At 40.0% G+C, this 12535-nt stretch overlaps 3 non-coding genes across 3 annotated transcripts; all 3 read right to left on the minus strand.

Moving 5' to 3' along the window:
• Positions 1-10069: 10069 nt before the first annotated feature.
• On the minus strand, positions 10070-10136 carry LOC133920233 (small nucleolar RNA Z105). Its single transcript, XR_009910047.1, has one exon. It is a non-coding gene; the product is annotated as a small nucleolar RNA Z105 (small nucleolar RNA).
• Positions 10137-10226: 90 nt separating this feature from the next.
• Positions 10227-10314, minus strand: LOC133920225 (small nucleolar RNA SNOR75). The gene has a single exon (XR_009910042.1). It is a non-coding gene; the product is annotated as a small nucleolar RNA SNOR75 (small nucleolar RNA).
• Positions 10315-10508: 194 nt separating this feature from the next.
• LOC133920226 (small nucleolar RNA SNOR75) lies at positions 10509-10587 on the minus strand. The gene has a single exon (XR_009910043.1). It is a non-coding gene; the product is annotated as a small nucleolar RNA SNOR75 (small nucleolar RNA).
• Positions 10588-12535: the final 1948 nt, after the last annotated feature.

Genomic DNA, 12535 nt, shown 5'->3' on the forward strand with positions numbered 1-12535 from the left:
TTGGTACATTGGTTTTGGGACAAGAAATAAAGTATACAGATGATAGAGAATGATTAAGGAAACATAACTTGTATAATTAATAATGTGTGTCAGTGTTTAAATGTCCTCTTTAGGATTAATTAAGCAGGTAGTCAATCATACTACCAGTGCTGGATTAATCTTGAGGGAGGAATGGATGATATATCTGTTTAAGATATGCGTATCAAAAGGGGAAAAACAATAGAAAGAGAAAGGGGAAAATACGCAAACCCAACGATAGAAGCGTCATGTATATAAGATGGATGTGTAAACTTGAACTCATAAGGTGTAAGCTTAATTAATCACTTCATTTGGAGAAAATCTACCTCAAAATTACTAAACAAGTCTGCAATTGGTGCCTTGGGAACTGATGAGCTTCCTCTTCCTGAAACACACAGGGAACTTCCAATTAAACTCATAAGACACCATAAAATCATGGTGCGCCCTTAATCATCAAGTATTTCTCGATCCGCAACCGGCAATGAACCGCACAAAACCAAGATATTCACGTTGCATTGCCAGCCTTGAGAACAAAGGCTTGATGCCAATTGAAATAGAGTTAGCGAGGAAAAGGAAATTACAACATTGGTGACGACACTTCTTCTTGGATCCAACCTCAGCCAATCTACTCCATGAATTAGGAGTAGGGTTTCTGCATATTTGAAAGATGGAAACAATGTGCAAAGATTTATGAATTCAAGTGAACAATCAAGGTATACGTGATTAACGGCAAGAAGGAAGGACTAGTACTCAATTACACCAGATTTTCTCACTCTTTAAATGTTGAGCCGAGTGCTTGCTGATGCAGCATCATCAAGATTCTCGTCATATATGCATACACAGCAACTGTAAACCACACATCTCTCAAGATGAGTTGGATGTGAATCTTGATGGTGCTGCACCTGCAAGAACCGACTGTTTGCTTCATCCGTGACTCACGCACATGTATCTAATCAAAACTGAAACCCATACATCAAGAGGAATGGATTCCGCATCGATATAACTTTGGATCAAGAAGAGAGGAATGTATATATAAGTAAAGAACCATGCATCTAATTAGACAACAGGGGGATGCAAGCTTGAGATATAGATATATAGGTAGCAAAGGGAGGAGATAGAGAATCGAAGAATCAAGAACCGGATGGCACGATCTATATCTTTCCACGCGCCACGCACCGCAGTCGCTGCTGCAGCCGCACAAGAATGGGGATGAGAGGATTGATCTACACGTATATCTGAAGAAAGTAGTAGATGATGAAGGTGAAGATTGGTTGGCACTTGGCATGGGCAGTTAAACTCACATGACTTAAGAGGGAGATGAAGGGGATGTTGGCTACATCTAGGCAAGATAGCTTGGTATATATAAGGCCCTCTCTAGAACAAGATGGCCGGGGAAGCAGCAAAAGCAAAAGCCTAGCTAGATAGGAGTGGTACAGGATCTTGTTGAACGGTTGTAGCCTTGTAGCTAGGCCCTCAACCTCCATGGAGGATCGAGGTGATGAAAGACTAATGGAGAAGAGAGAGAGAGAGAGAGTAATACTAAGGTTTAGAGGCACTGAAAGGCCGGTGCGTCTCTCAACTGTCTAACGAGAGAGAGAGAGAGAGAGAGAGAGAGAGGTAGAATAAAGTAATAGGGAAGTGGGGAGAGGAAAAAAAGGCTGCTGGTGGAGGTGAGACCAACAACAAGAAGCAAGAGAGAGGAGCAAGCGTTGGATTGCTGACCTGTATGCGGCCCCGCGCTTTCGCACTAGGTTAAGTTTTCGCAGGGGCACATGACAGCGCCACCCACATCCGATCCATCCATACAACGCAACGCGCCTTTGGTAATATAATCGCATTCACTACTGTTTTCTAAAACCACACCAATAGAAGATCGCCATCTTCTCCATTCCAACCATAAACTATACATCCGATGCCTCTCTTTTATCTCATCACCCAAAAACACGTCAGCCACTGGTAAATTCATGATCACAAGCTATCTGTATTTGTATGTTTGCCACTAGTAATTAGTGTCTACTGATATGTAAAGCTTGTTTGTGTTGTTCAAGAAAAAAATAATGTTGCTAATAATAAGGTGGATATGATGTTTTTGCGAGAGGAAATATATATCAGAATGCATGGAAACATGTGTGTGTGTGTGGGGGGGGGGGGGGGGTGGCAGGGAACGCAAGGGGCGGCAATTTGCAAGGGGCCCGGCCAGTCACAACTTAAGATTGCAAGTATGGGAATTGAGATTCTCTGTAGTGAAGGAGTCATAGTAGAGTATCTACAGTTATCTATAGTCGTTCGATCGGCAACGAGCATTCCAGATCAGTCACTACAGTAAACACTATAACACAAAATCCACCATACAATATATTGAAATACTGTAGCAACAATATTAATAATTAGTTAATACATACTACTATAACACTAGACTTGTTTTACTGTATGAACAGTGATCCTCTGTATTAATTTATCATCCGTGCCTAAAGTTAAGGTCCACCCCACCAAAACCAAAATTTCTCAGTGACATGATGTTGTGACATGGATGTGTGTCACTTTTAGGTTTAATTTAATCTATAAATAATTCATGAGCATAAATTGATAAATTGATATGTTTATATCATCATAGCATAATTTAGATAGTGTATGATAGTATTATATATGTCTAGATCTATTATACTTAAAATTAGGAATCGTAGGAAATAAAGTACGAGTGATATAGTTTTTATATATTGATCCTGCGCTGTGAAGATTGCTGAGGATGTAGGTTACACCGTGTTAACGGCATGATCGATCCTACTAACAATGCACCGGATTTATTGATGATGACAGTGGGCGGTGCGCAAGTGACCAGGAGCCATGGTGAAGAACTTGAGCAGTCGCGCGGAGCATATCCCAAAAACCTTATCTACTCTCTCCCGGCGTAAGATCTCAAGAGTGAGGGTTTCGAAGAACTGCTCTCCTAGTTGCCAGTGCACGTCGATGCTGGGATGGAGTAGACTACAATGGCAACGCAACAATAAGAGGAAGAGATAAAACCCTAATTTTTATATAAACTCATGTAATAAGAGCGTTTACAAATTGAGGGTGTTGAGAAATTCATGAAATTATAATATTTTTGTGAGCTTTCCTCAATTAGACCGGTTGGCCCTTTTGGCCTTTGTTTGGCCCGGGCCCATTCAGCTGGGAGTAAAAGGGTAGGGGCGTCGGTGCAGCTAGGGTTGAGCAGATAAAAAAACGAAAAAGAGCAGAGGGGAACATGCGGCTTTCAAGCGAATGCGGCGTAACCGGCCTCCGACCCTTCCGGGGGCTCGGGTGGTGCTGGAGGGCGTTGTTGCCGCTATATGGAGGTCGGTTTCCTTCTCCCTGTTCACCGATTGAAAATCCTCTCCGTGTTCTTGCTCTCACACTTTTATCTCTTTCGATTTTTGGAGGTTCAACTCCTGGATTGGATCCGAGTGGAGCTCGTGCTTTGGCTCAGTGATTCGATGCTGAAAGTGATTGGGTGGAGGAGCTTGGTTGTTGGGGCTCTTTAGTGCTATGGTTGCCGAGGCTCGCCCACATGCTCCGATGCGGTGCGATGAGGCTCGATATTTCCATCTTCCTCGCTGATGAAAACAACGACGAATAGGATTTCTAGGACAGCAGCAAGTGTGTCGTGCCTTGCCTCGCTTCTCTGTGCATTTGAGCAAATCACTTTGTGAGTATTTTGCCCTTTCTATGTTCGGAACAGCAGATTCATACTTTTGTATGCTCGAAGATGATTCATTGTTCTGAGATTGGGATTGTTTACTGAGTACACTAGCTTAGCCTATGATTTCTCATGTCATCTAGTTGAAATTGGTAGTTCTGGAGGCTCAGTTTTGTGTGCATCGGCTATGTTCCTGTTCATAGTGATACACTTGTTGATTTGGGTCATCCATATACTACATGTTATTCTTATCATTGGATTAGTGCTCTTTACATGTTTGTTTCTAGTTGGATTGCTCGTGCAAGTTGTTGTCTTTGTTCTGTACAACTTGCTGTACAATCTCATATATGGCTCGACAGTGATTTGTTTCTACTATTTTGTTTATGAGCATTCTGATATTGAACTACAACAACATCCTCGATGAGCCTTAAAACTTGAGAATTAAATTCAGGTTATTTTGCTAGTTGAGATCTTAGAAACATCCACCAATCGATGACTTTCTTTCTAGTACAATTAGGGAGGAGGACATTGAAAGTCCTGGGGCAAATTGTTATGTTTTTACTGAGAGCACGTTTATACATCATATATATCTATTGTCCAGCTTTTAAGATATACATGAATATGGAATCTGATAGTTCTACTTTTTTGCAATTACATTCAAAGATCATGTATACTTGGTTCATATTGTTAAGTTCGTGTTTTTATACATATGGAATAATATCAATGCTCATATTATCGTATTATATACAACAGAGGGCTACTCTTATTAGTAATCTATCTTCTATCTCCAATAAGGTAGAGATACTTAGATATATATAGGGAGAAAATCATCTACCTCTATCTCTATTAGTAATATGGTACTAATAGAAGTTAAACCTTATCATGAGCTATCTCTCAACAATATGAGCTTTTAAAATTTATTAAAATTATATGAGTCATATAATTCTGACACTCTCAGATCCCTCTCTCTACCACTACCTAGGAAAAAAAATAATTAAGTGAAGAAGAAGAAGAAGAAAAGGAACCGGGCAGCAGGCATCCCTTATTGTTGCTATTGGTGGCTGCTGGCTGGAGCAGCCTGAGGTAGCTGTTTGTTCGGTGGCACCGTACTGTTGCTACTGCCGTGGCCACCATCAATGGTCCCCCGAAGAGAACATGCCTGCCTAGCTACACTACCACACCTCAATTAATCTAAGCAACAATTGATTACTCCTCAAGGTAGAGTAGTAATCAAATTATGCATTGCTCTCCTCGTCGACATACGTATAACTACTCCCTCCCGGCCCTCGGTCGATCTGAATCCTTTCTGTGACAGCGAACGTAAGTATATTCGATTCTGATCTGATGGGTCGTTACTAAATCGTTTACTCTCTCGATCAGTACTGTAAGTCAGTAGCTCGAATCTCGAGGTACACGGGGCGTTATGATTAATTACTCAGTTAATTATTAGCCAGGGTACTCAGCAGTAGCTAGTATATCTGCGTGCTGGCCGGCCGGATGCTGGTTTTCTTTGCTACCGAGCGATGATGTCGACACCGCCACACTCCTAAGACGTCAAACCATCTTCAATTCTTATATTACTCTCTGTCAGTACTTCAGATTCAGAATTACTCCATGAAATTACTAGAGTTAACTGATCGATCGATAGCCCAGATACTCATCTTATCCTGCAACTACTCCTGCTTAGTAATTTAGAGCTAGCTAGCTAGTATAGGAAGAACTGAAGCGCCAGTTATATAACAAATATTATCAGGCGGCAACAATGATTTACGGGAGGAACTGTAAAACGGCACTTATGATTCGTATAGGCGTAGGAATATTTTCGGAAAAAAGGAACTGTAAAATGACAAGTTTTTCAATGTAATTAAAATTCCCTTGGCTACATTGAATTTCTAACAGTACTGCTACATGACACTTAAACAAGCACATATGATTCATGCATGCAAAGTACCAATATATACGTATAGTTTATATATAAAAAATATCAAATGAACACATTACCTATTAAAAATGAAGTTATTAAATGAAAGGTCGTTATCAGCTAAAGATGAAAGTAATTTTTTTTTCCAAAGCTCCTTTTTCTCCAATATGTATCATAAAGTGGTATCATCGTAAGTCAACAGACTGCAAGCATCGGACTGACTGGAAAGATAAATACAATGCGAATAGCTGTACGGACTAATCTTAATTTATGCCTACCTGTCGAATATGATTTGATTTCTTTGCTGGGTCGATCATCATTGATTAATTAGTTTAACGATCCGATGAAAATATGATTTAAGTATAGGCATCTAGCACGTCTGCCCCCCCCCCCCCCTCCCCAAAGATTCCTCGTCTCGATCTGAGGCAGGTAGTTTCTAAATATTTAACAATTTTTTTTGGAGTATTATTGGTGTGGAATGGGAATTGCACTGCAAAAGAAAGACAAGGTCACCTTAGTAACATTCGTGGTCAAGTTCTTTATTTTGATATTTTGGTGTGTTCCATATATATGAGATTTTGTATGATCTGAGCGTGGCAGATTTAAATTTGTTCACATTTTAGATTAGGACCAGCAGCTAAACTTGCTAATGCATGCAACAGCAGGTCCATTAATTTGTAGTTGTCACCTTAATATTCTGTCAGTGCCCTTCCTTGCAACCGAAAGGTTAAACGCTTAAACCATGGGGTTGGAGCCTGTGTATGCATGATGTGTTAAGTTGTTGGTTTATCTCTACGCAAAATTGTTTCTTAACTATAATATATATCCCTCCCTCTAATAACAACTCAGCTACCATTTGTGCATATTCTCACTTAACTATATCCAAAATTCTGCTCCTTCTGTGTGATGTTGTAATAATAATGTCTAAATAGGCCATAACTTCATGGATGATATTGTTTATACTTTTGCTTTGCATTTTAGCTAGCCAACTATTTGGCTATACTTTAGCTTTATCCTAGTGAAAGAAAGGGGAGAGCTACCTGAAAGATACTGTGAATTCTAAAATGCAGAGATTGTTCTTCCAAACGTAGTCAATTGGCTGGACACTTATACAAAGGAATAAAGGAGTTTGAAGTCGTATAGCTGAAGCAAAAAAGGCACCAAGTTCCTAGGCAGAAGAAGCTGTTTCTTCCAAACAGGCAAATTAAAGTTAGGACGACAGGATTAAACACAATGCATGGGTTTAGTTGCACCAAAAGCAACAATCAGTTATAGTGAGTCAAGTCATTGGTGAGTAGGAGAAGAAAAAACCTTAAAGGTTGCAAACCGTAATTAAGGACCCTGGATTCTAGCATGGAGTTTAGCCCTAAAGAAATCATCGGTCACAACGCCCACCCACTGGAATCTCCATACTCCGTAGTGTGTTTTGTTTATCGCAAGAAGACAAGTGACAGTACCATGAGGAAGAAGAAAGAGCTTTACTACCCCTAGCCATGTTGTGGTTCAGTACATATGCATGATTGCATATACTTCATCTTCACTTCTCTCTAGCTAGCCTCTCTACCCACAAAGGGTAAAAACTAGGAGAGAGTTTGAGCATGGAGCTACCTAGATCTGGGACAAGCTCCTCCCATTTGAGTGGCTAATTAATCAAGAGAGTTTCCATTTCTCGAAACGATCTTTTTCTATGAACTTCTTGAAACATTTTCACACAAAAGGTAAAAAAAAATACTAAGTTTCTAGATTTATTCATACAAGATATTATCCGACAATAACTTACAGAATGACTCATCATGATAAGGATTGATGTGAGTTAGAACAGAAACACGAGATGCTTGCCAGCTAGACTTTTGATGCCTGTGATTTAGCAGATAGAACTGTCATGTCTTATTTACCAGGTTCTTCTGTGCATGTGTTAGGTACTTTTTTTTCTTTTTTATCATTAAAGAGAATGATGTAGCTATTATTTGGATGGTGTAAAAATCTAGAGGGTTGTTCATTGGATGAGGTTAGTTAGAGATGACGAAACCAAGATGCAAGTGTTAAGTGCTCTGATAAACTATGTTAATATATCGGTAACAAATTATTCACATAAAACTATGCTAAAGTAATTTGTTTTTCAAGTATATAAAAGAAGTGTCATTAGTAGCTTCTAGTTATGAAATTATTTTCACGCACGGCAGGAGAGGAGAAAGGAGGAAAACCCATGGGAATCGAAGAAAAGGGGAGTTGGATGGGTGTGGTGGTGGGCCCGGGTGCCCGTGATGTGGGGAACAACCTAGTACCGCTCCCATTGAGCCCAATGCAGGTGAGGCCCGCCTGCCCAAACTTTGACAGTCACCACCACTCGTATTGGCTACCCAATCAACCACTCAGCCAATCAAACCGTTGCTTTTCTCTCTCCTACTGGCTAATCAAAAGTGCACTGATGTTCTGTCCCCTCTTTCTCTCCTTTAGTCCTCTCTGAAAATACACTACCTAACCTGATGGCTCACATTGTCCAAATCTATGTAATTATTCTTGCTGAGATATTGTCGACAGGTATTTAGTATGGGTTAATATTGAGCCGGCTCGGCTCAGTCGAGCTCATTATGCTAATGAGTTGGTTTAGCTCGGTTCGGCTCGATTTGCTTGAAAACTGAGCTAAAAGACATGCTCAGTCTGCTCACTAGCTAGGCATAGGATCGCGAGATAGCACAATTAGATCATGAGAATCTTGTCATTTGTTGTTCTTTTTTATATATATACATCAAGCTGTTAGGCGGCAGGCGACGCGACGTCGAGGGCTCTAGACGGCGTGGCGTCGAGTACTAGAGGTGACATCAGCTAGGGCTATGGGCGCTGACACTATTGATGCGACGAGTGACACCTTGTGGTTATGTAGAGTAGGTAGCCAGACAACCCAGTCCTCGGGTGCACTACTACAGAAACTATTTCTAGAGGCGATTAGTAACCGGTTTTTACAGTCGTTTAACGTAACCGTTGGTGATCGAATGTCTGTAGAAATAAATGATTTTTGTAGATACAAAATAGACCATATATGGAAATCTATTTCTATAGGCGGTTCCTTAAGAGCACCGCATATGAAAATGTTTCGCAAGCGGTCATCTTAAGGAACGCGGTTCTTTAAGTGAACCGCATGGAAATAGTTTTTACAGCCTATAGATAGATAGATTTCCACAGGTGGGTAATATAAGGACTCGCATGTGGTATGTATTTCATTCAAAAATTAATAATGAGCATATATTTTATTCCCTTTCGATTTTAACACATTTTCAAGACAGATTTCAAATATCACAGATTTCAACAGTATTTGAATTAACATAAGTCCAATATTTAATATAAGTCCAATATTTAATATAGGTACAATAATATTCACAAGTATAATATTTTTACATCACAAGCCAACATTGCTAAGAGTCTTTACTCTCCCACTCACAAAGCCTCGGATGTCTAGGTAATTCGCCTCCGAGATTAAAGAATATGTCACTCTTGTTGATGACTTCGTGCATAATGAACTGGCACATGTCACGTTGGACGTTTTTAATATCTTCGTATGTGAGAGAGGTGTCAGTACGTTCGATCATTCGTGCCTGAAATGAAAACACAGCTAAAAGAGTTAAAATACTACTGACAACGAAAACATAATCAAATAAGAATGTGTAAGCATAATGATTACTTACATCCTCGGGATTTATTTTGTACCTCCCGTTTACCCTAAGAAACTAGCCAACATAATATCCACAAAGAACAATATTGAAACCTTGCTTGTGGCACTTCAACAAAACATAATGTATTCATTAGTTCAATAAGACTCTTCGTCATAAGTAGTGAGATACAAGCATTAAAGGTGTGCTATTATCGAAAAGTGTGTACGAATGGCCATCGCATCCGGCTTGGCCGTATCGTGTATCCCACTAGATTATTATTGTCTAGAAAAAAAACTAACAAGTATACAATAGTTCATCAATGAAATTTCTAGTTTAAATATGCCATTGTGAAGCAAAATGCAATAAAGATCAAATTGCAACGGGTAATATTATTTTAGAGAAAATAAAAAGAATCAAGGTGTGTGTTTTAAACTTTTCGTGAGCATATCTATGTTCAAACACCCCATTCCATCGCCTCAAAAGCTATCACTGAAACTATCACTCATATACTGTCAATTTGAATCATATGTTTGTATCAAACAACATATTATCCTTATATAACTATATATGATCTATATTTGGAGTGCTTTATTCATCATGACATGATCAGAAACACATACCAAAATTTCTTCATCATATCCTCCAACACAAGCTTACATCAAACATGTCAAATAATCATAGCTAGTAATGAGCAGATAGGACGTGATCTCATCACATATCATGTACGACAAACTCATGAACGAACCAGTAAACAAAGACATATCTACTCTACCTATGGAAAAAAGGATAGTACACTATTGGCTTTCAGAATGAGTAGGAGGTATTTCTCATCAGATAGATCAGAAAGAAAAGGTTTACCTCATCATGCCAGTACCATCGAAACATTAATGCAAAGAGACTACAAACAATAAACTAGAAATAGCACAGCAAGAAAACGAAACATAACTAGCAGTGATTTGTGTTATCTCAGACAAATGCCTCGATTGTTCCCTTGGTTTAATGGAATGGATTAGATCGGACTCGTCATCTGTGTTTCATCATCACGGAGAACACGAAGGCACAACCAGTAGACGCAACAAAACCCAGATATTGCAATCACGAATACTCGAATCAGAGCCTTGAACACTATCAAAGAGTTGGCACAGAGCTACTTCTACAGTTCTACTACAAGATATCATATCATCAAAGGGCAACCGCGCAACTAAACAAAAAAAGATAACCTATTCCGTGCAACTAAATCAGAGCCCCGAACACTATCAAAGAGTTGGTTTAATGGAATGGATTAGATCGGACTCGTCATCTGTGTCTCTTCATCACGGAGAACAAAAAATCGCAAAAAGTCACCTAAAAAACCATCACAAATTGCAATCTAAACATCATGTCATCACAGGGAAATCGTGTGACTAGGCCGTAACGAAGGAGAGGAGAGGAGATCGAGATGAAACCTTGGCCGGAGTCGTGGAGGAGTGTGGGCCAGGGGGGAGGCGGCTGGAGTCAGGAGGAGCGTGGGCCGGGGAGGAGGCGGTAGGAGTCAGGAAGGAGGCGGTCGAAGTCGTGGAGGAGCGCGAGTTGGGGAGCGCCGACCGGGGAGGAGGCAGTCGGAGTCGGGGGAGGAGGTGGCGGGTGGGGAGGAGGCGGCGGGAGTCTAACGACACTGTGGGTGTTCATCAATGGGCTAGGGTTTCGGGGCTGAGCGCCAACATATATATAGAAAACATTTCCACAGGCGTTGACTTAATGAACTGCAAGTGGAAATGATTTCCACATGCGATTGACTTAAAGAACTGCCTATAGAAATGGATTTCCACAAACGGTTTTCTTAACGAACCGCTTGAGGAAATGATTTTAAATAATATATTTTAGACAATTCTATTAATAATTATCATTTTTTTGTCACTTTTGAGAATCAATAATCACATTGAAAATTAAATTACATAACATGAATGTCACATTAGAAATTAAGTTACATAACATGAATGTCATATTGGAAACTAAGTTACATAACATGACACTATTTGTCTTGAACTATTTTTCCTACACCATCAAGACGTATATAGGGCATCACAGATCTATCAAGGGTTGCTTCTACAAGTTTGATATTTTATGGATCTCCGAAAGATGGCATGTCGTCAAACTGATTGTATTCTTACTCATCCTTCACATTCTCAACTCCGACAATTCTTTGTTATCCGGCAATAACTACATGCTTCTTTTCATTCGCAGAGTCGATTGTATAGAAAATATGTGCGATATGATCAGCATGTACCCACGGGTCATCTTTGTTGCCTACAATACTGAGGTCGACAATTGTGAACCCGTAGTTATCCAACGCCACACCATTTGGGTGTTTGACCCATTTGCATCGAAAGATGGGGATCTGTAGATTCACTCCATAGTCAAGTTCCCATATTTCATCTATGAACCCATAATATGTGATATTTTTCCCTATTATGTCATAGGCTTCTGTCTGAATGCAGTTGTTTTGGGTCGTGCTCTTCTTGTCCTTTGCTTTGGTAATATATACTCATTAATGTCATACGTTTGCCATGATGTAACTAAACTTGATGGGCCAGCTCTTTCAAAATCTAATCATATGAGCGGCCTTGATTTTCTGTGTGAAGCTCATTCAAGTGTTGCTCGATGTACGTCGCCATTATCTGGAGTTGCTGCAAGATGTAGAAATGTGTTTCTTACACTATTTTGTAATCAAGATCAATGAAACTTTTCTTCCCTTTGGTCCCTTTCCTAGACAACTTCCCCCCATGTCGAGATACAGGTACACCAATCGGTTTAGCATGTTTTATGTAATCGATACAACACTCAACGACTTCCTCATGGCATCAAACTTTCTCCATTAGCTAGCATCAGTCGGGTGTCGAGCCTTAGTTCCGTCCTTCTTGCGCTTATCTAAATGCCAATGCATCAGTTCAGAGTCCCTAGGGTTCGAGTACAAATGCTGCAAGCGGAAGATCACTGGCAGGTACCACATCACCATGGCAGGACTTCTTCTCTTCTTCTTTGCATTGGAAGAAGTGTCTTCTTCATCACGACCAGTATTACTCTTCTTGTTCTTCGCATTAGCGGAAGCATCTTCGTACTTATAATCATCATTCCTCTTGTACCAACTCACATTGCATACTGGACATCTATCTAAGGTTCTGTACTCTTTACGGTAGAGGATACATGTTCGAACACGTGTGTATTTTTTGCACATCCAATGATAACGGGAAGATAAGCTTCTTCGCCTGATAAGTGGTGGTGTGCAAGGAG

This window comes from Phragmites australis, chromosome 5 (assembly GCF_958298935.1).
Source record: "Phragmites australis chromosome 5, lpPhrAust1.1, whole genome shotgun sequence".
Lineage (NCBI taxonomy): Eukaryota > Viridiplantae > Streptophyta > Magnoliopsida > Poales > Poaceae > Phragmites > Phragmites australis.